The sequence below is a fragment of the Myripristis murdjan genome, chromosome 15, assembly GCF_902150065.1.
Source record: "Myripristis murdjan chromosome 15, fMyrMur1.1, whole genome shotgun sequence".
Classification (NCBI taxonomy): Eukaryota; Metazoa; Chordata; class Actinopteri; order Holocentriformes; family Holocentridae; genus Myripristis; species Myripristis murdjan.
This window is the reverse complement of record NC_043994.1, coordinates 27694791-27720159: the sequence shown is the minus strand read 5'-3', so window position 1 is coordinate 27720159 and position 25369 is coordinate 27694791. Positions and strand designations below refer to the sequence as shown.

The 25369-nt window shown below is 44.0% G+C and overlaps 1 protein-coding gene across 1 annotated transcript in view; it reads left to right on the top strand.

The window, feature by feature from the left end:
* inpp5a (inositol polyphosphate-5-phosphatase A) overlaps positions 1 to 25369 on the top strand; it is a 169009-nt gene that overhangs the window by 24357 nt on the left and 119283 nt on the right. The gene's annotated exons all lie outside the window — the stretch shown is intronic.

Here is a 25369-nt window from a genome sequence, read left to right as displayed (position 1 = left end):
CCAAGAGACGACAAGTTCAGCAGGAATCTGTCCCTGATCAGCTGTTGAGTGTCAGCTGAGTGTTTGTTGTTGTTCAGTGGCGACACACAGACGCTATCTTATGACGTCATCTCACGGCGCACTCTCCTCCCAATAATCGCAAAACGAAACTAATGGAAACAGGCATAAATTCACATTTTCTTTTGCGCATTTTGACAAAATTCGCTCAAAAATTTCGATATATTTGGAGGGAAACCAACCTCGTGACTGGGTTTCCATGCAGAAATATATAGTTAAAGCTGTCTCTGCAGATGAAAATGTGTGTTTTTTGAGTATTATTTGTATTTTATGTATTTTGAGGCAGGTGGAAACACGCAGGCCAATCAAATCGAGTGAAAATCTCTCCTTCATTCATTCACTCTCTCTCTCTCTCTCCTCCTCAAACATTCGTTCATGCACACGTGGGGCTCCAGACATGCTGACAGAGAGGCAGAGTGAGTGTCTTATCTGATTGGCTGCTGACAGAGGTGAAGTGGTGTGTTCAGGGACACTTGAGTAGATAGGTGGCCCCGTGTCCTGCTCTGGCTCTGGCCTTATCCTCCTGTCATCTTCTCTACTCTACTTCCCCGTTCTCATGTCGAAGCTCGACTGCGGGATATTTTCAAGCCGCGTTGCGTAGTTCATGGGAATTGTGCAATCGTCTGATACACATCAAAGAATTTTTTTTTTTTTTTTTTTTAATTTCAGTGGCTTGACAAATTGCCAGTGTAAGTAAAGTTGTTGATTATACTTTGCTTACCAGCTCAGAGTGAGATTCTGTTTTCATGCAATGTAAGCCAGCCAGGAAGGGGTTAATTATCCTGTGTCCAAAAAAAACTGACAATCAAGTGCACCTGCTATTATGATTTTTATTTATTTATTTATTTTTTTTTTAAGATTTGATAGGAACTATAGTGCTCCAATCCTTCATTTAACCACAGAGGTCCCACTGAGATGCAATATCTCCCCTGCCAGGGAGAAAAGAAAATAATTTAAAGTACATTCAAGTAGAAATAACATCATGAGAAACAACTGACGACCATCAACTAACAACTGACATCATCATAAAACAGTATAGATACCCAAAAAAAAACAGAACAAACAAGCACAGAACAAGAGCTTTTATCTATTTATTATTTATTTAAACACTGAAAACAGCTAATAGGTAACTTCAAATTGATTTAAGGTTTTAATATCTGCTATATGTGTGTGTTACAGGAGAACAAAGCTTAATTAAGGCTCCGTTTTCGTCTTGAACCCCCCCATGACGTCAGAAATCCCGAGTTCTCACTTATAATTGAATGCAGCATAATGCTGTATCACGCCATGGTGGGGAAAAAGGGCTGGGGCATTATGGGTATGAAGGGACAGCCTCTTTGAGTTTTGTGGGAAAATGCACACACACACACACACACACACACACACACACACACACACACACACACACAGCTCATTACCTACATCATTCCTAGGTAAACAAATACTCATGGTTAAAGTCTTGTTAGCTCTGCCATCTGATGCTCTGCCTGTGTGTGTGTGTGCGTGTGTGTGTTTGTGTGTGTGTGTGTACACTTGTGCTCATGCATGTGCAACAGCAGGGAAGATCAGCTCGCTGACGTGCACTGCCTACCTCAGACAGCTCGAACACAGTGCACACTGACACACACAGCGGGGCCTCACACACACACACACACACACACACACACACACACACACACACACACACACGACAAAGGCACCGGCCAAAATAGGCAAGAACCCATATATTGACAATCTACTGGCTGATGTCAGCTTTAAAAAAACAATGTCTGTATCATTTTAACCATTGATATTTGGGTGATTATGAAGTATAAACAACTAAATTACATTAACACAGGCCTGTCTCAAGTAGAATTTTTTCCTCCTGTTTTATAATTCATGCAAAAATGCATATTGTTATCAGCTGTTATGGGTGGGAAGATGCCTCATATTGGTATCGGCCTCAATAAAACATACCAGTGCATAGATATAGATATAATAGATATCCATTGTACAATCAGAGTCTCAATTAAAAATGAGATATTCACTGTTTCGATGCCTGCTCTACTGGAGAGAAATGAGAGGTCATGTGAGGACATTTGTCTGAAAAAAGAGCGTAAAATCTGCTTTATTTATGAAATCCTGACACTTGTACTTCATGTGCGCGTGTATTTCTGAATGAAAGCCTCCAGTTTGTGGTGAGAGCAGGTTACCTCAGACGTACTTCCTCTTGTAGCCTCGAGCTGTGGCCGTTTCGATCAGCGAGAGTCTAAAACCATCCCTCAGATCCGTCATCGGCCTGTGACGGGACGAGCCGATGTGTGAAACGACCTCGGGGGGAGTGAAAACACACGGCTCTGTCCCCTGGTGTCAGATGAGTGTGTGTGTGCGTGTGCGTGTGTGTTTGAGTCTCACACTGATGTCACCTCAGGGGAAATGAGGGTGATGCTTAGGCAGGGTCCCAAATGAACTTTTTGATTCATCTGATGATGGCAGGTAAATTACCGGCCATTTTTTTTTTTTTTTTTTTTTTTAATGGCCTTAAAGCTGCATTTAATACCCACCGGCAACCTGCAATTTGCAGAAAAATCTTGGAGATTGCAGAAAAAATAAAAACAACTTCAGGTAATTTTGTCCTTTTCCACCCAGTCTGGCCTGTAATAGGTCCAATAAAGAATAAAGATGGTTATAAACAGTTTTTTTTAGTGTGATTTCTTCTTAATAAAATCTGCAAATACCCGTAAAATATTTGGTGTGGAAGACTCTGTTTACTTCCGTGTTGTCAAACTCCCTGGGAACGAGCAGCTCTCCCTCCAGGTTTGCTGAGGAATCATGTGACACTTAACGTAGGCAGCACGCCAAATATGGAAGAAGCCGCTAAATTCAACGTAAATGCACATTTTTGCAGAAAACAGAAAAATATTTCGAGCCCCGCGTTATCTGACATCAAATAACTGCCTCAAGTGGCGCTCCTGTAGGTGCTTTTCCAAAGTTTGATGGGTCGGATTTACCTTTTGGCACCACTTTGTAGCGTTGTTTGCACATTAGCCTGTTGACATCGTTGCCATATCGATGTTTGTCGCCTCATGTGGAAAAAAACAACAAACAAGCAAACAAAAACTTCCTCCCAAAAGTAAAAGCAGGAAGTCATTGAAGCAAACCTGAAAGTAGAAACAGCTGAAGGTGACAGGAGGGGCTGTGTGGACACGGGGCTGTGTGTGTGTGTGTGTGTGTGTGTGTGGCTGTTGGAGACGGAGTGAGGTAAAAAAATTTTGGCCGATGACCCCGATTTATTTTTCCAGCAAACCTAATATTTACCTGCAGTCGTCGCTTGGCGGGAGCTCGTCGTGGACGCCGTGTCTCGGCACACAGAGATTTCCATGAGTGTCAATGCGGCTAATTTCTTTTGCTTCTGGGTGTTTGACTTAACCTAATGTTGTAGTTTTAGCACATAAACGAGAACAGTGTGTGTTGATATGTGTGTGTGAATATGTGTGTGTGTAGGCGATGCTTGTTTACCAGTTTGCATGAGCCTTGCATCTGGAGCAGAGAGATTACACAGCACTTTGTCTCTCAATTCCTGTTTACGCCTCTCCCATGATGGCCAGTGTGCACTCCCCATCCTGTGTGTGTGTGTGTGTGTGTGTGTGTGTGTGTGGAGAGAGAGTGTGTCTGACCGTGTGTGTTCCCCCCCATTTCACTCTGTCTTATTCCATGCCTTTATTCTGCTGGAAGGTCACTGGAAAGTGACAGGGTTGCCCAGGAGACGGGATTAGATAGATGGGGTGATGAATGGGAACAGACTGAGGTAAACAGGAGCCCGGGTGGTTCGATGTGTAAAACTGATTGTTTTTTTTTTTTTTGCGAGGTGAGGGCGGCGGCACCCCGACAGACAGAGAGGACGCCGCCGTAAAGAATTAACAGCAGATTATTTCGAGGAAAAGGAGGTTCCTTATGTAGATTTTAGGATTTGCCGTGCATTAAATGAATTGTTGGCCTTCCTCCTGGTGAACGCAGCAGCTGTTGTTTTTGCCAGATTGACTCCAGATTCACAGCTCCCATTCACGGCCGTACGAGCCTGCATGTTGACGGTCATTTGAATCTCTGACAGCTCCCTTTTCCCATCGACTGACCACACCAGAGTGTGATTGTTCAGATCACAGATTAAAAATGACATCGGCTTCATCGATATCAGCTGTTAAAACTGATATTGGTACAACAATACAGTTGTCCCTCGCTATAACGCGGTTCACCTTTTGCGGCCTCGCAGTTTCGCGGATTTTTTTTAGTGCAATTTTGCATTTTTTTTTTTTTTTTTTTTTTTTTTTTACAGTGCATTGTGTTCTGCGTCCTGATTGGCTAAGGGACTGCAGACCGTTGTCAATCAGTCTCCTCCGTGCCGTGTCTCCTGTACAGTACAGAATGTGTTCATTCTATAATACTGGACTTATTTTTCTACGAAGGTTTGAACTTTGAGAGTTTAAACAAGAGAGAAAAGTGAGAAAATGTTCATGCCTGTCTGAGAAAAGTATATAAAGTGTGTAGTGAGGGGTTTTACAGCCTTAAAACATCTAGAATAATTGTAAAAAATAAAGCGGACTACTTCGCGGATTTTGCCTATTGCGGGTTATTTTTAGAACGCAACAGGGACCACTGTACACTTATTTTTACGATACACATTATTAATAATCATTATTTGGCTAATTGTGAAATATGGACTTGTGTGAAGTGGGAGTGGGGAGGCTTTGATAAACTTGAAAAAAGAGCTTAACCATTAGACTGGGGGAAGGACATGCAATACAAAACATCCAGTAACTCATGTGAATCTTATGATTTCACCACTCAAGGGCGAAAAAGTGCGGCGGAAAGAAATGATGGAATGAGATGAAACGCGTCATTTATTCTTTCTTGTGTCACTGTGCAGCATCAATCTGCCTTGAGGACAGCACGCCGCTTCACTTCTCGTTGCATCACGCTGGCGCAGAGAGAAATGAGATCCTCCCCTGCCTCCGTTCTCCCCCGTCTCTCCATCCTGTGACCTACATGGCCGCCGGGCCTCGGCACTCGTCAAACTCTGAAATAAGTTGTCGCCTCGTCACTGCCAAGAGCGTGGCACACTTCAAATGTCGTGTGATATCTAGGCTGGCCCCACCACCACTTTCTCAACTTGCCGCCGTCCAGCTGTGTTAGGTCATCGGAGAGTTGTGAAACTGGATTGTGAAATGAGTAAAGTGTGTCACAAAAATAGTGAACTGTAGTTGCCAGAAAAGATGAGAGAACATGCCGTGTGTTTCATCAAAGGTTCATTTTCAGGTGACTTTATTTGTACCTGTGGGTGGATTTGATTTGCAGCGAAACGAAAGGAAGACGTTGCATCATATTTGCCGATTCACCCGACCCGGGCCGGGCTCAAACAAACAAAAGATCAAGTAGCTTGCACAGAGGGCTGATCTCATCCTGTCGCGGGGCTCCCTTCAGAGTTTCTTGAACAGTTCGCGTCCTGATGTGCACGGAAGCAAAAGGAAATGTCTGAAAATAGCCGGGGAGGAGCTGCAGAGGGGGGATATTTCATGCAGGAGGACGGAGCGGGCGAGGCTGAAGGAGCAGAGGGAGCCAGAGGGTTCAGTGACGGGGCCGGGTCATGGGAAATGACAGTCGCACGTTGGCACGGACGCTGCAGTCCCAGCCACGGAGAAACCGGCGGTGCCCACTCAGAGGCATCGTCGATGGGAAGGGTCTGTCCCGTTAGCCCGCGGTGTGTCCGAGCCCAAATTCAGAGGGAATTCCCACCAACTGCAGATACACAGGGGACGCCTGAATTATGCAGCAGACAACAGAGCGAGGGGTTCAAAACGTTTGGCCGAGATCCAGTTTGACTCGTAACTCTGCTTGTGATTGAATTCAAGGACACATTTTCCTGGTCAGAATGATTCAGTTTGATTCGAGTTTGCAAACCGTGACTCCAGGCGACAGTTAGTTTCAGCTCCTGTAGCAAAAAAAAAAAAAAAATATGGCCATTAAATAAACTTGTGCAATAAATACAAATAAGACTATTCTGGTGAAATTTGAGTGGAAAAGTCAGATTCTAAAAAGGAAAAACACCAAAAATTAGAAATCACTGTGCTCTATGAAATCTGTTGCATTTTTTAATTTATTTTAAAGAATTATAGATGATTTGATTCGAAGCGTTTCATGTTGATTCAGGCCAAAATCAGAGCGATTCATGCCGTTTATTCATTTTAGCAAAGGAATCGGCAGAATTGATGGGTGCATCGATGCAACGAGTAAACCACGCCACCTCTAGTTAGAATATGATATGAAGTATTGGCAGTATTGTTCACTCTGCTGAAGGCCGTGAAAAAGCCGTGAAGGCTGTTTGTGTTCAGGTTGAAAATGCAGCTCCGCTTGTCTGGATACTTGGAAAGGCGGTCATCCAGCTCTGACAGGGACGTGGTGTTTCCAGTGTCCCGGCTGGTCTCGCTGGCCCGGGTCCTAACTGGAGCTTGCGATGGCCTCCCAAGCCCCGATGGGACCCGACTGTTCTTATCGGGTCAGGTCAGGTCCGGACAGGGCAGAAAGTTAAATTACACTACTCACAAAAAGTTAGGGATATTTGGCTTTTGGGTGAAATTTATGGAAAATGTAAAAAGTTCACGCTACAGTGATATTATATCATGAAAGTAGGGCATTTAAGTAGAAGCATACACTGGTGATTTCCTCATCTCAAACAATTTCTTGAAACAAAAGCCAACAACAGTGGTGGATATACCACAACAAAAAATGTCAGTGTCAATAACTTGTCATGTGCCCTTGAGCATCAATTACAGCTTGACAACGACGTCTCATGCTGTTCACAAGTCCACTTATTGTCTGCTGAGGCATGGCATCCCACTCTTCTTGAAGGGCGGCCCTCAGGACATTGAGGTTCTGGGGTACAGAGCTCCGAGCCTCTACACGGCGACTCAGCTGATCCCATAGGTTTTCTATGGGATTCAGGTCTGGAGAAAGTGCAGGCCACTCCATTTGAGGTACCCCAGTCTCCAGCAGCCGTTCCCTAATGATACGACCTCGATGAGCTGGAGCATCAAACACCTGATGTGAATTTTGCCGTTAAACTCCTTGTTAGAGAACAGCAACTTGTGCAAAAAGTACTGAAACACTGAACAGTTGGACATGTGCATTCAAAAGTTTACAGAAGGTCACATTAAGTTCACCTGTAAAGGTTATAATGCATTTTAGCTTCATCCTGAAATTTCACCCGAAAGCCGAATATCCCTAACTTTTTGTGAGTATATGGGTCGGGTCAGGTCGGATTTTTAGCCTTGCGTTTCGTAATTTATGTTTTTCCTACTTTGTTTTAGTGGATGTTGGCTGGATGCTGTTTGAAGGCACAGATTGATGAAAGAATTCATTAAAGTTATTACATTCAGAATCCCTGTCCATCCATTAATAATAATCAGTAGGCATTTTGACAATATAAATGTGATGTTTTTTTTTTTTTTCAGGCTCTTGTTGGTACTGGTTGGGCTCAGACAAAAATGTTCTCAGCCTCTGCGGGGTCGGGTTCAAAATATCAGGCCTAATTCAGGCTCTGTTCCTAGCCGCTCAGGTCTGTCGTGTTGTTTCTGAGGTATGAATCACCCACTCTTAGCCTGGTTGACGTGCGGGCCGAGGCAGTGTGTTGTGGAAACCCAGCACCCTCTCCCGTGTTTATTTTGGAAGTCTGCTTTTCTGGCGCGTTGTGAAGGTCAATTCTTAGGGGAGCTGTTTCGAGAGAGAGAGCTACTTGGGAGATTGAGTCTTGATTTGGGCATATTTTGGACATAGATAGCCTGGTTTGCTTTCTGCTGGAGGTGGTGGGGCAAAGTCTGGTTTCCCTGTTTTGGGCCTGCGTGATGAACTATGATGGGTTTAACCTATTTTTGTGTGACATGGAGAGGCGTGTTGATCTTTCTGCCCCACATAGTACGCGATGACAGAAAGAGTTGTAGCGGGGCCGTCTTGGGGACGTTTTTAATGGGGTCCTGGTGGAAACTGCGTCTGACCCCGTTTTGCCCTACCTTGTTTTTTTTTTTTTTTCCTTCTTCTAATTTTTCTTTCCATCTTTCCATTCTCACTCGCGCTCACCCACTCCCCCAGCAGGAAGAACCCAATTATAGAGATATCAGGCCCATGCACAAAACGTGATAGCCTGTGAAATGTCTTCGGCGTCACACAGAGACAATGTTTGTCCTGCCCCAGTGCAAACAGGATGCTGTGTGCAGGAGAGCGCCGCGAGATAAGAACAGACAACGGCAAGAGGGAAAGACCAAAAAAAAAAAAAAAAAGAGGAGCAGACGGGGCAAAGGACAGATGACAACATAGAGAGAGGAAAAAACATCAGGGGAGGCTGACTATGCAGAGAGTGTTTACTGATGGAAGTGAAAAAGGGAGTGGTTGAAGAAGTTAAACAGAAGGATAAGGGCACACCTGAGGGAAGGTGGAGAAGCAGAGCAGCTGTACAGTTACAGTACAGCGAGCAGAGTGCACTTCTGCTACAGGAAGTGGACGGGTTTGCATCGCCACCTGAGGGAAATGCGACTCGCACTACAGACACTGTAACGTCTCTCCTCCTCCTCCCTCTCTTAACCATTTCCTGTTGCTTCCTTGCTGTTAGATAATAGCTCAGACTGACTTGAGCTGCAGAGGAAATAAGAAAGTCGAAAATCTCTGTGCTGCTGCTTGGTGGTTAAAGGCCAGGAGCTCATGTTTAACAGAACGGGATTAAAACTCAGGCCCGCGTCGTCTTGTGTACAAACACTTTGCAGATTACGTGTAAAGATGTCTTATCCGTCACCCAGGGCCAGATTACAGGACGTTTCTGTCTTCTTTTCTTCCGACAAGCCAAGGCTAATTCTCGCTTTCCCCGCCGTTTATCTGCTCAGCTCAATCTGTTCTTACTGCAGCCATAAAACACACTGACTCGAGATTAAAATGTGGGTCATGCTAACTTTAAACTGATGGTTTAATGAAGAAGCCTGTCTGATTCATCCCCAGTCGGGACGCCCTTCAGTGCTACCGGTTTCTGCTTCCAACAGCCCATAAACCAAAATACGGGTGCAAGTGTTTTTTGGATGGAGGGCAAAGACTCTCGCATCGTAATGAGAGAAGTAGGTGTTGATTTTGAAACATGAACTTTTACTTGAGTTTTGGGTTTAGGGTCGTGGCCTAATTAAAGCATTTCTACTGTATTAATATTGAATAAACATTGAGTATTAAATGTGTCCAACCAAAATCTCTGACAGCTTCAGGTGATGTTGGAGCAAAACACACACCATGAGAGTGTTTTTACTGCCGTGTGGAGGGGAGGTTCCTGATGTTGGACAATCGGATCCCATCATCAGTGACTGAAAGGATGATTGATGATTGTTTTTTCTCGGTTCTCCATAGGAGTAGTTAACGTTATTAGATGTGTTGCAGTTTTGCAGCCTCAGATGACCGATGCACCTGCATGTGTGCAAATAAATTAGTGGACCGCATGTCCGTCACTGGCACACATCTTTGACACAGCGTGCAGGTAGGCTGTGAAATATCCTCGAGCTCACGTTTGGCATCTGGGTAAACGTTAAAAAACTAAGACTAAGTCACCATGCTTGTGTTTCAGTGAGGTGCAGGGGCTGCCCCATGGTGATGGGATCTCCTATCAGCGATCTCAAGTAGCTACGATCAGACAAAATGAAAATAGAAATGATGCCCCAACCCTGCTGCCCACGTAGAAAAACATGATTTATGTTTTCAGATGGTAGTGGAAGGGTGTAGCATTGCATGGTGGTGACAATCAGACAGTTTTTGTTACACAGCACATAGCAGCAGCCTGAGTTATTCATTATAATTGACTGAAAGGCTATTACTAGACTATTATTTGATGCAGTGATTTGCCTTTCCCAGCAGCTCCCATGATAAACATCATGTACAAAGGAAGAAAAAACTTTTAGGTGGAACAAACCCCCCCCCCAGAAGACTGTTGTTCCAGCAACAATTAACACACTCCAGAATCAGTATCAGAAAAAACAAGCACTGCCTATCCTCATCAAACGTGGCTCTGCAGATGCCTCTGGAGATGGAAGGCATCCGAGCAACTTTTCAAAGCCCGAGAAAGTAGAGCAGAGCTTTTTAATGTTGAATCTATGACAGCCTAATTCTCTCCGTCTTTCTTCCATTCCTGAATTATGCATGCATTTCTAAGTTTGTCCTTTTTTGCAGATTGAGTTCTCCTTTGAACGCGTGAGCAGTGCCACTTTGGCAGAGTCCCTCCGGATGGCCTCGGGCGGTCAACACCGCACCAGTTGTTCAGGAGATGCTAGAAGTTTTCTCGTCCTGTGCAGATGGGATTATGAATAAGCAACTTAAATGTGTAGAAATGGGTTTAATGTGGTATGTGCAGTGAGCTAAATGTCTTGTTCTTGCATAGTGAGAGACATTCTTAGCATCTTTGGTTGGTATGGCGCTTAAATTTGAGGAGTTTGAGGAATCACATGGCTGTGATTTATATGACCTGAGGTTACACATCAAAAAGCAGGAAACCAAAGAACAGGGCTTGAGAATAGAAAGTCAAAAATGAACGTGACTCATGAACAAGACTGTTTTGTAATGCAAATCGTAGCCTCAGAATCTGCATTTACAGTGCCTGAACCCTACCAGCCCAATGCTGCAGGCATTTATTCCTGTAACGAGTAATCTAATCACCCAATGGCTTTGGTCTCACTCCCGATAAGAGAAATTACATTCTGCCCCCGAGAATGTGATCAGGAACTCAGATTGCTTTGTGATTAGAGACTGCCTTTATGCGCGCAGACGTCACATTTTACAGTATCACACAGTTTGAACATCAAGCGCAATACTAGAACCATTGTGACTGTGGAGAGTAATCTAATTGCCCCAAGGCGTGGTTCTCAGGATTGATAAGGAATGACTTTCCACCGCTGATAGGAGCTGCGATGGACATGTGATTGGAGATGGTCTTTGTGTGCCAGGGCGTTGCGTTTTATATGCAGAGGCATGGAGGCATCTGTTTTTTGTCCTCGAGGAAGCGCTCTCTGTATCGGAGGATGTGCGGCCTCGCTGGTCCGTCCGCCCCCGGGGGCTCGGCTCTCTGGACTCTGGGACTGGCGGGGATTTCCTGCTCCTTGTCACAGCTTTCTTATCACCGTGGCCTTAAACTGATCTTCCGCAAGTCACCACCGCCCGCTGAAATAGCTCCTCAGCGTTGACATGTTTGTGCTCTAACATTCATGCAATGTCACAGTGGTCGATTATTAAATGAGTCTTGCGGCCAGATATGTTGATGATACATTTGACCTGTGACCCTCCAGTGACGTTCAAGTGGTTCCCGGGAATAGGTCCGATAATTATGATGAAGTTATGTAAACCACCCATGGAAATTGCTGTCCAGATTTCTGGCACCGTAAATCACATTGTGCGGATTAACTCTCAGTGAAGAATACCGATGGGGGCGTTGATAATGTCATGTCACTCTGCAGCACAGCTACCCGCTCTGCACCCTCTGTTGGATCGCCCCAACGGGAGCAGAGTAAACAGGAGGATTAACCTTCAGCGATGCATCTGACATGGCTTTTAAATCTCAGCTGAAATGCACTCTCTGGTCAAAACAATGACAAAGCCTCCCGATTCTCCTAGCAACTGCCCCGTTGGTCTTTTAACGGTTATTTGTGTAGAAAATGCACAAATCTGACTTTGCAAATGCACTGCACAAGTCTTCAGTTCATTTTCAGTCCAGATGCTTTTAACCTTTGTCAACTATTTGCCTTCAAGAAGACGGCGATCATCTGCTGCTGGTTTAGTGGAGGTTCCCAGCAGGTTCCCCAAATCGAGGATGAAGGCTTCGTCAGTTACACCCCAAAGCAATGGATCCCACTAAGTGTAGATATCAGGGAAGCCAGCTCACGAAATATTTTTTAAGAAAGCTCAAAACTTATCTAATACAGGCCTGAAATTCCTTTTTTTTTTTTTTTTTTTTTTTGCAGTTTTGCTACACACTTGTCGCCTTGACGTCTGTCTGCACTACTTTGAAAATGTACTTCAATCCCAGTTTCTACTTGATTTTATGCATCTCTTCTGTGAATCTCGTTTTTTAACTCAAGTGTGACAGCGAGAGGTTTTTTGTCTCGCTCCTCATTGCTGTTAAATGAGCGCACAGTATTGAAGATCACGGAAAGACGTCTGAGGGTGATGACAGTCACTCAGGAGTGACGGTAGTGTTGATCAAGGACATAATGAATAATATCAATTGAATGTCAGGACTAAGAAATTTCCAGGTAATAGAGCGAAGTCTGTTAAAATCCCCAGCAGTCTGCTCTCAGGTGTTGCATTGAAGTCTGGAGAACTTGAGGCACTTCTTTCTGCCTTTCTTGTGTGAAAGGTGCTATACAAAGAAAATGTATTATTATTATTAGTTAGTTCGAGGGATAAAAACCTGCAGTGACGATCGCCAGGTCTGTTTGTGCAGGATTTTTTTGTAGGTCTTTGAATTACTGATGTCATGAAGATCATAATTTCATTCATCGGTTCAGAAAACTGTCTGGCATCTGTAACAGGTGATTTTTTTTCTTTCATTTTCTTTTCTTTTTTTTTTTCTTTTGAAGGTTAGGTGAGTGTTTCTCATTCACTCTGTCCACTGGCTTACTGCTGATTTTGTCCATCCCTGCAACTGAAATAAAAAAAAAAAGCATCTGAAAAGATATGTTTACCCCATATTTCAGAGAAGAAGTCGCCACCTGCCATTGATTGCTTGGTATCTCTAAAATGCAGTCAGCTGTATATTACCATTATGTCTGCAGGGGTCTGCACAGGTCTGCAGTGTCTGGAAACATATGGGAAAAAAGAATTGGATAGGTCCTGATAAGTTTTCCAGTTCCTATAAATATGACTACACATTATATACAGTTGCCTATCCCCAGCCATTCAGGCTTCAGCTGTATGGTGATGTCTCCTAGTTGACATCATATTCCATGACCGCGATCAGCATAAATCATTTTGAACACCCACCAAAATCTTATAATCAGTCAAGAAATTAAAGTGTAGAGAAAGCACAGAATTAGGAAATATAAATGAAGTTGTGCCCAACAAGAAGTCAGGACACCTACTGTCCTTTAAGAAGTGCCGTATTTATTTTTAAATGTTGTGCTTTTAGTCACTTTGCAAGGGTTGGTGGCACTTTTCACTGGATGTCTCACTTTCAAAACTAAATTCCTCTGTGTTACTCACCATCTGAGAAAACAGAACGGGTGTGGTCATGTGTGAAGTTGGAGCATAATAGGCCCAATTAGTCACTCTTAGAACGGTCATGTTCACCGACACAAAAGCAGTCAAGTAGTCCTGCTCGAGCGGCGGGGGATACTGTGAGCAGCCTGCAGCTCCCGTAGCGGCCGGGTGAAAGTGAAGGATCGAGGACGTGGACGGATCAAAGGAGGAGGACGCGGCGCGGGTCGTCTTTATCTTGGCTCGCTTTTTGTGGCGTGTCATTCTGCCGTGGTGGGCTCGGGTGGAATCTAAAACCTTCGACACTCCCTTCCTCTCTGCATGTTTCCCTGTAATTCCACTTCACATCTTACACAGCACACACACGGACACACACGCACACACGGAGGCATTGCTGAGTGTAAAAACAGACATAAGGCGCTCTGTGTGATTCATAGTCTCTCATTCAATCGGTATTTTTAGATCGCCGAATATTAGATATTTTTGCTCATATGCCGTGACGTAAACAGTGCTGATATATATGTCCGTCTCTGCCGCTGAAATGCTTTAAGATAGGTAAAATGAATAACTTTAAAATATTAGCAGGCACAGAGCTGTAAGCTGTGGCCTGCTTCTACCTGGATGGCCTGTATCTGAAGCGTTACGACTGGGTGTGTTTGGTTTTTCAGCCGTGGAAGAAGCGCATTTCCAAAGAAAAACTCAGCACAGACTCTCTGTACTGACGTCTTATCGTCTAAGGCCCCCGAGGGACAGAAGCCCTCCGGTTATAGTGAGAGCTGAAAGTTTTTTAGGCGTCTTGTGGGAACATGCCTTGGTTTTTGTGTGGAGAGCTGCAAAATCCCTGGTCCATGCACACACACACATGCATGTTCCCACACATATACACTACCGTATATGTGTGCTATTTTTTTATTGAAGCTGCTGATATCTACTAACAATCGTGCCGAAATCGTCCATTTGTTTTAATTTTTAAACCTCTATGCAAGAAATGCCAGTGTTATTAAACAGTATATGGACTGTCATGTGATGCTGAAACTCTCAAAATACTTTCAGGGCTACACGCTCCAACCTGCATAATGGCAGGGAAACCTGAGGATGCATTGCTACTTTTAAACTAAGAAGTAAAAAAAAAAAAAAACAGCATTGAGCATTAATATTAATTTGTAAAATGTGTAGCAAAAAAGCATTTTACTGTAGGTTTTTCAGCTGTTTTTATGGGGCACCTCTGTCATAGTGGTGTGGTGGACCGCATAAACCCAGTATTTTAATATAAAGCGAGCATTTGGCCCCTGTGTGTCTGCAGATTCGTGCGTTGGACTAACCTGAGTACACACACACACACACTCATGCTCTTAATTGCAAGCCTCTTTCGTTATGACTTTCACTGGAAGTTTCCGTATGGTCATGGTTCCTGTTTATGACTTCTCACCAAAGAAGTATTTCACTGTGTTGTACTGAAACCAAGCATTGCACAGTGGATGCCAGTTTTCCTCATGTCAGATTGAAAAGCATTGAATTAAAGGACAGTTTGTGAATTTGAACGATAGAGCAACACCGTTTCATGCACTTCGCCTGTCGTAGTCTCTGTCGCGGCCCCTTTTTCCACCTTACTTTAGTGGGTGAGGGTTACTAGAGGACAGTATTTATCTGCATCTTGTTTTTGCAGGGAACTCGGCATCTGTGTTGAGTAACAAATGGCAGTGATGTGTGAGTGGGTGAGTTCACACTTTGTAGAGTGTAGCCTGCTGGGCTCCTTTAGGCCTGACAAGGGTGGTTTAGCAGGGAAACCCGTCAAACCTGAGAGTTTCAAGTGCAATTCACGAGAATTTCATTAATGTCTCTTTTTTTGTTTGCTTCACCGTGAAGAAGGCCACAAGGTTGTTTTTTTTTTTTTTTTTTTTAAAGGTTTTTAACAGTAAGTTCAAATTTATTTTACTACAGAAGAGAGTGCCTTATGATTGTTCTTTATTTGCTGTAAGCATTGCATTGTGGTTATTAGATTAGGGATACTTAGAGCCAATTTGGTAGAATGCACGTATTTCAGTCAGAGTTAAAGGTCAAAACATGCGTTGAGCAGCTCGTCAGCCTGAAGTTTAAAGTCTGATCTACATACACTACATATACTTTTCTCGTGGTCATTCATTTTTGTGAATGAGACCAGCTCGCTTACAAAACTTGGACTTTGAGAGCCAAGACGTGTCCTGGTGATGTGCTTTTGTTCAGCAGCACTAATAAATAAAAATAATAACGATAATGATAATGATGAACTTTGTTTATACAGCATGATACAAATCAGACTGCACAATGAAAGGACAGGAGATTAAAAAAAGTATGACAGCAAATAGTGAAGTGCACTCAAGTGCCAGACATACCGACTAGAGCCTCTGTGCGATCAAAATCTCTTACACACACACACATGCAGACACACACTGCTCAGCGACGGCTGTTATATACATCATTTTTACAGCCATAAAGTCGTCAGGCCATTTAACATATTTTAACTTCTGCTTATTGACAGATTACACCGGCCTCTGACACTTTTTACGGTGTTTTTTCTAACATGCAAACATGGCCACAGTACGATTAAAAATGAGAGAGAGAGAGAGAGAGAGAAAACAGTGGTGGTTAAGTGAACTAGACTGTGAATGGAGAGAGGGAGAAGTGGTAGTGACCCAACAGTATGTGATGTGTGAGAGAGAGAGAGAGAGAAAGAGACAAAGCAGCGGCCTAGCTCGCTCGACCACTGCCGTCACGGAAGCAGCGACAGCAACGGTTTTTGAAAAGTTTTGAGTCACCACAACCACGAGAGGTTCTTCATCATACAGTCATAATTGTGCACGAAAAAATACCGTGGCAGGCTCATGGGCCCAGTGGTGTTGTAGTGCAGCAGTAAAGACAATAAACTTAGAACTGAGACACACATAAAGTGGTGCAGAAAGAAATAAGGAAAGAGATTTAAAGGTAGAGCCTGTAAGCCTAGACTTTGCTACTGTACGGTAGATCCAGTGTCAGATATTGATCTGGTCCATGCAGTGTGTGAGCTGTTAAATCGTGTGTGTGTGTGTGTGTGTGTGTGTGTGTGTGTGTGTGTGCTGTCGGCTCGGCAGCGAGGAGAAGGCTTTTGAACCACACAGCTGTGGTTGCTCCGAGTGCTGTAATTTCCTGTTTTCTGATGACACTTAATCTACTCATACCCCAGCTGATTGCAGTGTTGATTCCCACTATAGGGGCGTGTAAGTGTGTGTGTGTGTGTGTGTGTGTGTGTGTGTGTGTGTGTGTGTGTACGCGCGTTTGTATCAGTATTTAGCTGTTTTCCTTTTTCCTTTTGTTCGCTCTCTCACTACCGACTTTCATCCCGAGGCTGTGATTCTGCTGAGTGTGTGCTGTTCCCCGTGTGTGCTCGCTGATTATCGTCTGTATGAACAGCCACACGAGGGCCTGTAGCTGTTGCCATAGGTAAAACAACAGGATCCACCCTCTGCCTTCCTCTCTCCGGTGCTCCTCCTCCTCCTCCTCCTCAGTGTATTTTGACCAGCAGCACTAACATTTTCTCTGGTGAGGCTGCCAACATTTTAGGCCAAAACATTCCTTAACTTTGTTTTCTCAAGAACTTTATCCATGGTAGGGTGAAAAATGTCTTGTACACAGTAAAACTCAGCGAAATATGTCTTTGTGGTAATATTACGATATATATTTGTTTATTCCTTTGTGGAATCGGGTCAAAGTGTCCCATTAGAGTCAGTTTTAGGGACTTCCCATTGACAACTAGTGAAGTATTGAGCAGTTTAGTGCTGAAACTGGTAACCAGTAAATTGGTTTGTTGATTGTAGTTTTGATAATGGATCAAATATTTTTCATAGATTAATAATATAATATTGATGATAATTACTTAAGTATAATACAATATATATGTAATATGTAGGAACTCAAGGGGTAGGATCATATAAGTTTTTAACTTCTTCCTACTCCCTTTTGAACATGTTCTGGCCATCTAGGAAATAGCATTGAATTTATTTATTATTATTTTTTTCTGTTCTTTTCTTCTGTTGCCCTGTTGTTGCATGTCTGTTGTCCTTTATACAACATGTTCAAAATAAATAAATAAATAAATATCATGTATCAAGTCAAAATCTCAAACCCTCACCAAGAGTGCTAACATTGTCTCATTTTTTCTCTGTCCATATCTTTGTAAAATGAATAGTTTTGCTGCCATCAGACAAAGGAAACATTTTGAAGACATCGCTTTGTGCGTGCTAATGTTTCAAGACTCATTGCTTAACCAATTAATAAAAAAAATAAATAAATAAATAATGAAAATAGTCGTGAGCTGCAGCCGTGAATCAGTTGTGCAATAAGTCGTGCTATATTTTGTCCATAATATTGAGCTTGATTACGCTCACTCGCCAAAAAACAAATGAATTCTCAGTGTATTTGGAAATTGTGAGTGTCAGAGCGTCGGGGGAGACCCCTCGGGAGTCAACCCGCCCCTATTTCAGTCCTCACTCATCGCGGATCTGCTCTAATTAATTCTATAACGAGCCACTTTGATGATGAGTTACGTAAGACACTGGAGGGGCGCACCTCCTCGCCGCCCCGTCTCCACTCAGCCGCCATGGAGGAGAGCTGTTGGGGAGGATGACATCGGCGGCGATCTGCTGAAGGATGCCAGGCCGGCCAATCAGCAGACTCCCCTGCTGATACTCCAGCTGCTCTCCTTCCGCAAACCCCTCTCCTCAATCAAAGCCCTCCATCCAGGCAGGGTATTTTTAGTCGGCAGCCTGCTCCCCTGAAAGCCAATAACCTCCTTTCTAATGCTCTGTCAACACACACAGACACACACACACACACGCGCTGTTGATGCACAGGCGATATCAGCTTTCATCCACTGGGGTGAGAGAAAACGAGGCATAAAAAAAGCCCTCTGACAGGAAATCCCTATTACACATGCCCACCGCTGTTATGCATGAAAACATATTGATTTAGTGGTTTGTTTGCAGTCTGTCAGCCTTTAATTGTAATTAATTATGGAGGTTATAATCTCGTTATGCAGAGGTAACAGCTATAATTGTGTCAGGACTTGGGATAATATCGCAGGAGTGAAGGCAGCCAGGCTTCTTTGGGGAATCATTCCCAGCCTTTCCCAGTGGTTAAATCCTCGTGACTTTATTCTCTTATTTTGAAAGTCAAATGAGGTGGTTGTGATTTGAAAAGAGGATCCATTTATTTATTTCTTTTTTTTTTAATCAGGGCAAGCCCGTGGTTTGTCTGCTCATAGTCTCTCACTGAGCATGAAAACTTGAACAGACGACTCAGTGAAGCCCATTCTCAAGAAGTCGCGTGACATTTTAGATTCTGTGTAAATAGAGAGGAGGGAAGCGACAGATGGGCCTGCAAGAAAAAAAAGAGAAGAGTTAGCTGAACGAGTGTGGTACTAAGTAGCTGCCACTTTTTGCTCGTTTTGAAGTTTTGAATTGGAAAAGATGAATGTGTTTGGTCTCGAGGTCAGCGACGACTCCAGGGATTGGCTGTTTCTCCTCTCATTAGCATATTGTCCAAGTATTTTGCTGTTGCTACCAGGAAATAAGAGATTACATCGACATCAAGATCACATGAAATAATTATTATTGTATCAATCATGGCAAGTTTTGGAAAGCCTGCTTCATATTTAAATCATGAGATGCGGGTTTTAATCTCACGGGTGATCTTGTGGGAACTGGTGCACGTGACTTACTGGAAATGCACCTGATTTCAAACATTGTATAATTACCGTAAAAAAAAACAAAAAAAAAAACCTGAACTGAAACACAGCTGCTGTGGGTTTTGAGCACCATTTTCGCCAAACATACCAAATATTTCAAGAGTAGCTCAACCTCTTACCCAATTGACCATGAAGCCTGACCTCTAATGGTGAAATGTAGGGTGCCTGGTCTTTGGGGGGGAAAAAAAAAGCCATCTAGATCCGGAAGAGCTAATCTGATGAATTTGCAACCGAAAGGTATCAGCGCCCTACTTTTCACCATCAGAGGTCAGGCTTCACAGAGATTGGGGTTTGGGGTTTATTTACTCTTGAAGCGCTGACGGTTGGGCTCAGACCAGTGTATCTGCTGTCACACATTAAAAAGCACACCTGTTGATTAAAAAGCCATATTTGCCTTTTGTTCGAAATTGTGCTCATGCTTTCTAGATGCTTGGGCGTGCATGACTGTGGTGAGTCAAACATAGAAACAGACGCCGAGCAAAATATTTAATTCATACACTGACAGAGCCACAACAGGAATTTTTAAGTGAAAATAAAAACGAGGCCAAATTTAACGGCGCTTAGCATCCGCACAAAAAAAATGAGCTGCCAGCAGCTTCCATTCAGAAAAATCAGTTTTTGCATCTGCCTGCAAAATCCCATATTAGTCGCACATTAGTCATGTGGGTCTTTAGATAAATGTCCATCAAAAGGCATCGTACATGTTGTAACATGATGCACTGAAGGCCACTGACACAGCTAGATTTTAGTTCCACATGTGGTTAAGTTTGTGAGAGTGTGTGTGTGTCTGTGTGTGAACCACATGCACACACTCTCCATACCGTAGTTTGTAAGCTATAGTTTGAATGGAGCCTGCTCTATAACAGACCTGTGTGTGTGAGTGTGTGTGTGTGTGTGTCTATCTGCTAATAGCGCCAGATGTAACCAAGCAACCGTTGCTTATTTTAAGGCTCCTCATGTCCACGCGCTCCTCTTCAATTATGAATTATGGAGCTTGCATGCTACAGAGGTTGGCTGCATGCAGAGATGTGGATGAGAGTGGTTTTGGGTGGGGAGGGGGTGCATGGAAGTGGAGGGGTGGAGGGAGAAGTGATTTGATTATGGCCTGCCTCATTTTTATGGTGGAAAGTGCAGAAATAAGCCCTATGAAATTTTTTTTTTTTTTTATCGCAGCTCTCTCACCTCATGCTGACATGTGGGCCTAAACAAATTCTTAAATCTTTTTCAACTCAGAAAACCACGGATGGGATATATAAATATATATATTTTTTTTGTTCTGCTTCAAGTTTTCCTCCGCATTTCTGTTTTTTTGGGACACACAACTCGCATTCATTTTTCATGCAGAGTTACTGTTTTTCTGACTTTGCTGTGCTCTTGATCTCATCCCTGGTGTGAGGGAGAATGCCGGAGCAGGGTGGAAACGGAGAAAAACAGATTTGTTGAGAGGGATGAAGCAAAACAACCAGCGGCGCAGAGGTGGGGAGAGACAAACCTAGAGATCCGCGCAGACTGACGAAAAACAAAACCACAGAAGTTGAAATGGAGGCGAAGAGAAAACAGCGAGGGGGGGGATGAGCCCGAGTACGAGTAGGTGGAGCGGGAGGAAACTCATGTGGCGACCATGTGTTCCCGCCAGATCGTCGCAGGGGTCTTTAACGGGACGAGCCTTGATGTCATTTCCCACAAATCTCAGTTTGCACGGGCCGCTCTGTTTCCAGTCTGGACATGGAATACCACAACACCATCCGCCGAATAATTCCTCACTGAGGAGCCTCGGGGCGAAGAGCAGAGTCTGGACTGGACTTGAGGTCGTGACCTCTGAGGATCTGCGGGTCGTGACCTCTCAGAGCTGCATGTGACTGCTTTTTGTCCAGCCGAAACACAAAAGCTGTTATGACAGACGTCAACAAAGGGCTGCTCACCATTGTCCACATTGCTTTGGTCGAGATGTTGGTAGTAAAAGAGCATTCAACGCTCACTTCCTGTGGATGGAGAAGTCTGCATACCCGGCATCAGAATTTCATTTGAGTGAATTAAGATTCATCTACAGATTGTTAGAAGTGATGGGACTTTCTTCCCTGTCGTAGCCCCACTTAGTCGCTTTCATGTTTTGTACAGCCAAGTTGACTTTCATTTTGCTCCGGACCCTAATTAAAAGCGATTTTGCCTTAGAGACCCTGTTATGAAAAGATAAAAAAATTTGTTTTGTGTTAAGTATGCCATACTTGAACACTGACAAGTATCCTAGATTCAAAATAGGGCTAAACAATATATTGCTATCGTATCGTTATCTAGATATGAACATGTGAGATATTAATAACGCAAAAAGCAATGATATGGATGATATCAAATTTAGGGTCAGGGTTAGCCTAAGTCAGTGATTGGTTTGTTCTGATCAATAAAATACTTTGCGACGTAACTGCATTTTCTACGTCTATTTGGCATCATGATGCTGTTTTTGGAAGAATGCTTAATTTTTACTGTTGCAACAGTTTCAAGTGTGAACCCATAGTCATTTTGCTGTATCGTCCAGCCATAAATCTAATTCTAATTATATATTTGATCTAATTATAACTATATTATCTAATTATAGTGGTGTTAGATTATTCCTCATTTTGCTGAGACCCTTCTGGGCCCCTGAGACCCCTGAGGATCCCTGGACCCACATTCTGGTGAACCTGCCCAGCCGTTTGCGTGGTGTTTGCCAGTTTCAAAGATACAGCTTTTCAAATCTGCAGAAATCTTGGGCTGATTGCAAGGTCATCATATGAAAGAAGGCAGTTAAGTTGTCATAGTTAACAAAAGAGCTGGCAGACTCAAGGTTTTCAGATGATACTGTCAGCTCATATTGAATATATATATATATATTATCTCCCATTTACCACGTCAATCTGACTGCAGCATTAGTCACCTAAACATAAAGATGGCTCAGCTGAGTTATATTTGGCTTTAAATGACCTGTGTGTCAATATTATTTCTATTTCAGTGGTTTGGAGCTAGAGCTCCGTGTTTCACAGGCATGAGATGAGGGACAGTTTGATTATGCTGCCACTTTGCCCTTAATTGAAGCTCTGCTGAGAGGCTCATCAGGAGTGCCTGGTCACTTTAAGATCCCACCTCTTTGATGACAGGGATTTTAAGTAGATTTCCACAAAAAAAAAAAAAAAAAAAAAACCCAAGCAGAGTCTCTTAATTCCCCACGCTGTCTGAAAAGTAGGCCATCCACGGAGAAACAGAGAAACACGGGCAAAGGAATAGAGAAAGCGAGCGCGAGAGAGAGAGAGAGGAGGTGGAGAGAACGAAGCGAGATAGAGTGCCAGTGGAGGAAGAGGAGGAAGAGGAGGTGGAGGAGGATGAGAGGGTGGGGAGGGCACGGGTTTATTTTTACCTCTCTGCCAGTGTAGCCCCGCTCTCTAATTAACTGGAAATTAACTTTTGATAAGCTGTGGGAGGCGGGGAGGCGCTGGGGCTGCGGATGGATCTCGCCGAGGAGAAGCCCTGGTCCCTCCGTCCTCTATTAGCCCGCTTTCCCTCCGGGGCCCGGGCCCTCTGGGGGCCCCCGCTCCTCCTCTGGGCCACCCTGGCAAGGTCAGCATCTGTTCCCCAGGACTCCAGCCCATCTCCGCTGCACGGCGCAGTTGGGTCAGCCTAATTAGGGCGCTCCAGAAAGTTCTGGATTATTTTTTTCTGCACGACCGAGCCGAGTTTCGAATGCGAACCCTCCCCGCCGTCGCCTTTTTTTTTTCTCCTTCCCACTTTCCCCTCCGCATCTCTCCGATCTAGGACTCGCGCTCCCCGGATGATTGCTCGAGGACTTTGTTTATAAAACTGTCAGCGGCGTGGTTTTTATTGCCTCATTAGCGCGTCGCCCCGCCGTCAGGATGGTGCCTGCCCCGTTGTTGGCGTGAACGCGCTGCTGACGCGACGCCTCGGGTTTTTTGTGAGGTCGCTGAGGTGTAATAGGTTCAGATTCGTTACAGCATGCGAGCCCGCCGCTTGTGTGATGTGACTTGATATTTGTTCATCCTCTGAAGTGGCAGCGAGAGCGGGAACAGTCCCTCCCACGGGAAGCCGTCGCTGGAAAAACTTATTTGGGTGGTTTGGTGCTGACTGTTGTGATACTGGATAATACCGTTGCTGGGAAAAAAACATGACACACACAAACACACACACACACACACACACATTGAAAAACTCCACCTCTGGTTTTGGTCCGTCACGACCTTCACCTCTGGCTCACAGCACGCACACACACACACACACAGCATGAACGATAGACTCACTAAAACTTGGCATAAAGTTACGCAGCTGCCCAATAAAACAGGAGCAACGTGTAGGAACCACACACACACACACACACACACACACACACACACACACACACAATGTAAGTTCGACCTGCCTGTGCAAACTATGTCAAGCCATCGCAGCATAAACAGAGATGGTCAGGTGGCAGTTCTCTGGTTTGAATCTCTCTCTCTCTCTCTCTCTCTCTCTCTTTCTCTTTGTCTTCCCTGTCTCTCTCTCTCTCTCCATGTCTTTCTCTCCCTCCCTCTCCCATGTGACTAATGACAAGGTCCAGTGCTTATGTCCTTATATAGACCTATGCTCTGTCTGATCTGGCTGGGACACACACACACACACACACACACACACACATGGAGGCACAGGGTACTAGGGACCCGGAGTTTTTCAGGCTACACACACACACACACACACACACACACACAGTGTTTGGAGGTCTTGAAACATTCAGGTGCTGCTGGAAACGTCAGTATAAATCTCCCATAAGAACGCCGCTGCTTTTAATAACCTGTTAGCTCGCTGCTCCTCTGTTTCTATAAACCCCAGGTGTGCTATTTATAACTTACCTCTGGATTTATTTACATTCTGGACACGACAGGACTCACACACGGCTATACATCAGATTTTGGCAGATAATCAGCCAGTTTGATGTCTTTATTAACAAACACACACATAGCAGAGAACTTCGTATCTGTCTTTGGAGCGTATGTCGGACAGTTTGTGTTGCTGTGATTGGCCGACGTTCACCAGCCTGCACATGGTCACTGTTTGTAAATGCAAATTTATGGAAAATATATTATTTTGTTGTATGTTGAGAGTCAGTCAGGGCTGTGCTGCTGATTAAAAACATCTCACAGGAATGAAATAAAAAAAAAAAACTTCCATGTTCACTGCCACCTCGCTAAGTGAGTGTATTCAGATGAATGTGACTCCTGCTGTTTGACTCGGTTTGATCTTGAGTATAATAGTAATCATTTATCACCACTAGAGAGGTTTGTCAAATTTAAAGAAGTTATGACTCGTTCTTGTTGAGAATACAGTGTTTGCATTGTGACATTCATGGACACTCGCGAAATCGAAAGACCGTCCCGTCCCGCAGCACCGAGGCGTGTTTTTGTCCGTGCTCGGCCTGTACGCATGACCTCGATGTCCTAAAATTTCCACTTGATTTTAGATGCAAATCCCACTGTGGTTGTTAAAACCACGTGCCGGGCAGTTTCCAAAGGAAGTGATTTGTTTTTTTGTTTTTTTTTTTTTGCTCGAGCTGCGATTTCCAATAGTTGCATCAAGTGACATCAGTGTCAAAGTGTCATATTGGAAAGAGAACCTGCTCATTATCGAATTTATTGTACGTGAGCGTGTATTGAGTAAAAGTAGGTTTTTCCAGGCTCGGTTGTCATGGTGATAAGGTATTTTGTGGGCTTTGTGGGGATGATGCCATCCAAGGATACTGCACCAACTTCACTGATACAGTAGCTTTGTTACAGGCTGCGGATCCTCCGAGCACACTCAATATAGGCTGGTCCTGCTAGGACTAACTCTCCAATGCACGGACACACACACACACACACACACACACACACACACAGCAGTTCATCAGACCTAGTTATCGACATGGTGAGATCTCTCCTTAAATGGTAGACGGCCCAGGGCTCTGTCTCTGTTTCCACTGCACAAACTAAATGAAGTCCAGGTCTGAGAATAGCCTTTTAAAGTGGAAGAGAGAGAGAGAGAGAGAGCGAGAGATGGAAAGAGAGAGAGAGCGAGAGAAAGATGGAAAGAGAGAAGAACAGAAAGAGTCTCATTGATGTGTTAGAAAAGAGATCTGACTCTTCAAGGGATGCAACGGAGAGTTTACGGAGGATTTCTGTCATTTCTATTCCATACCCCCCGTCTTAATTGTGTGTTTGTGTCTGATCACGTCACTCTTAAAAGATTTCTCCGAGAAAAAGGCATCAACCCGGCCCTCAGTCAGTTTAGCAAATAACCGGCAGCATTGATTTTAACCTGCTG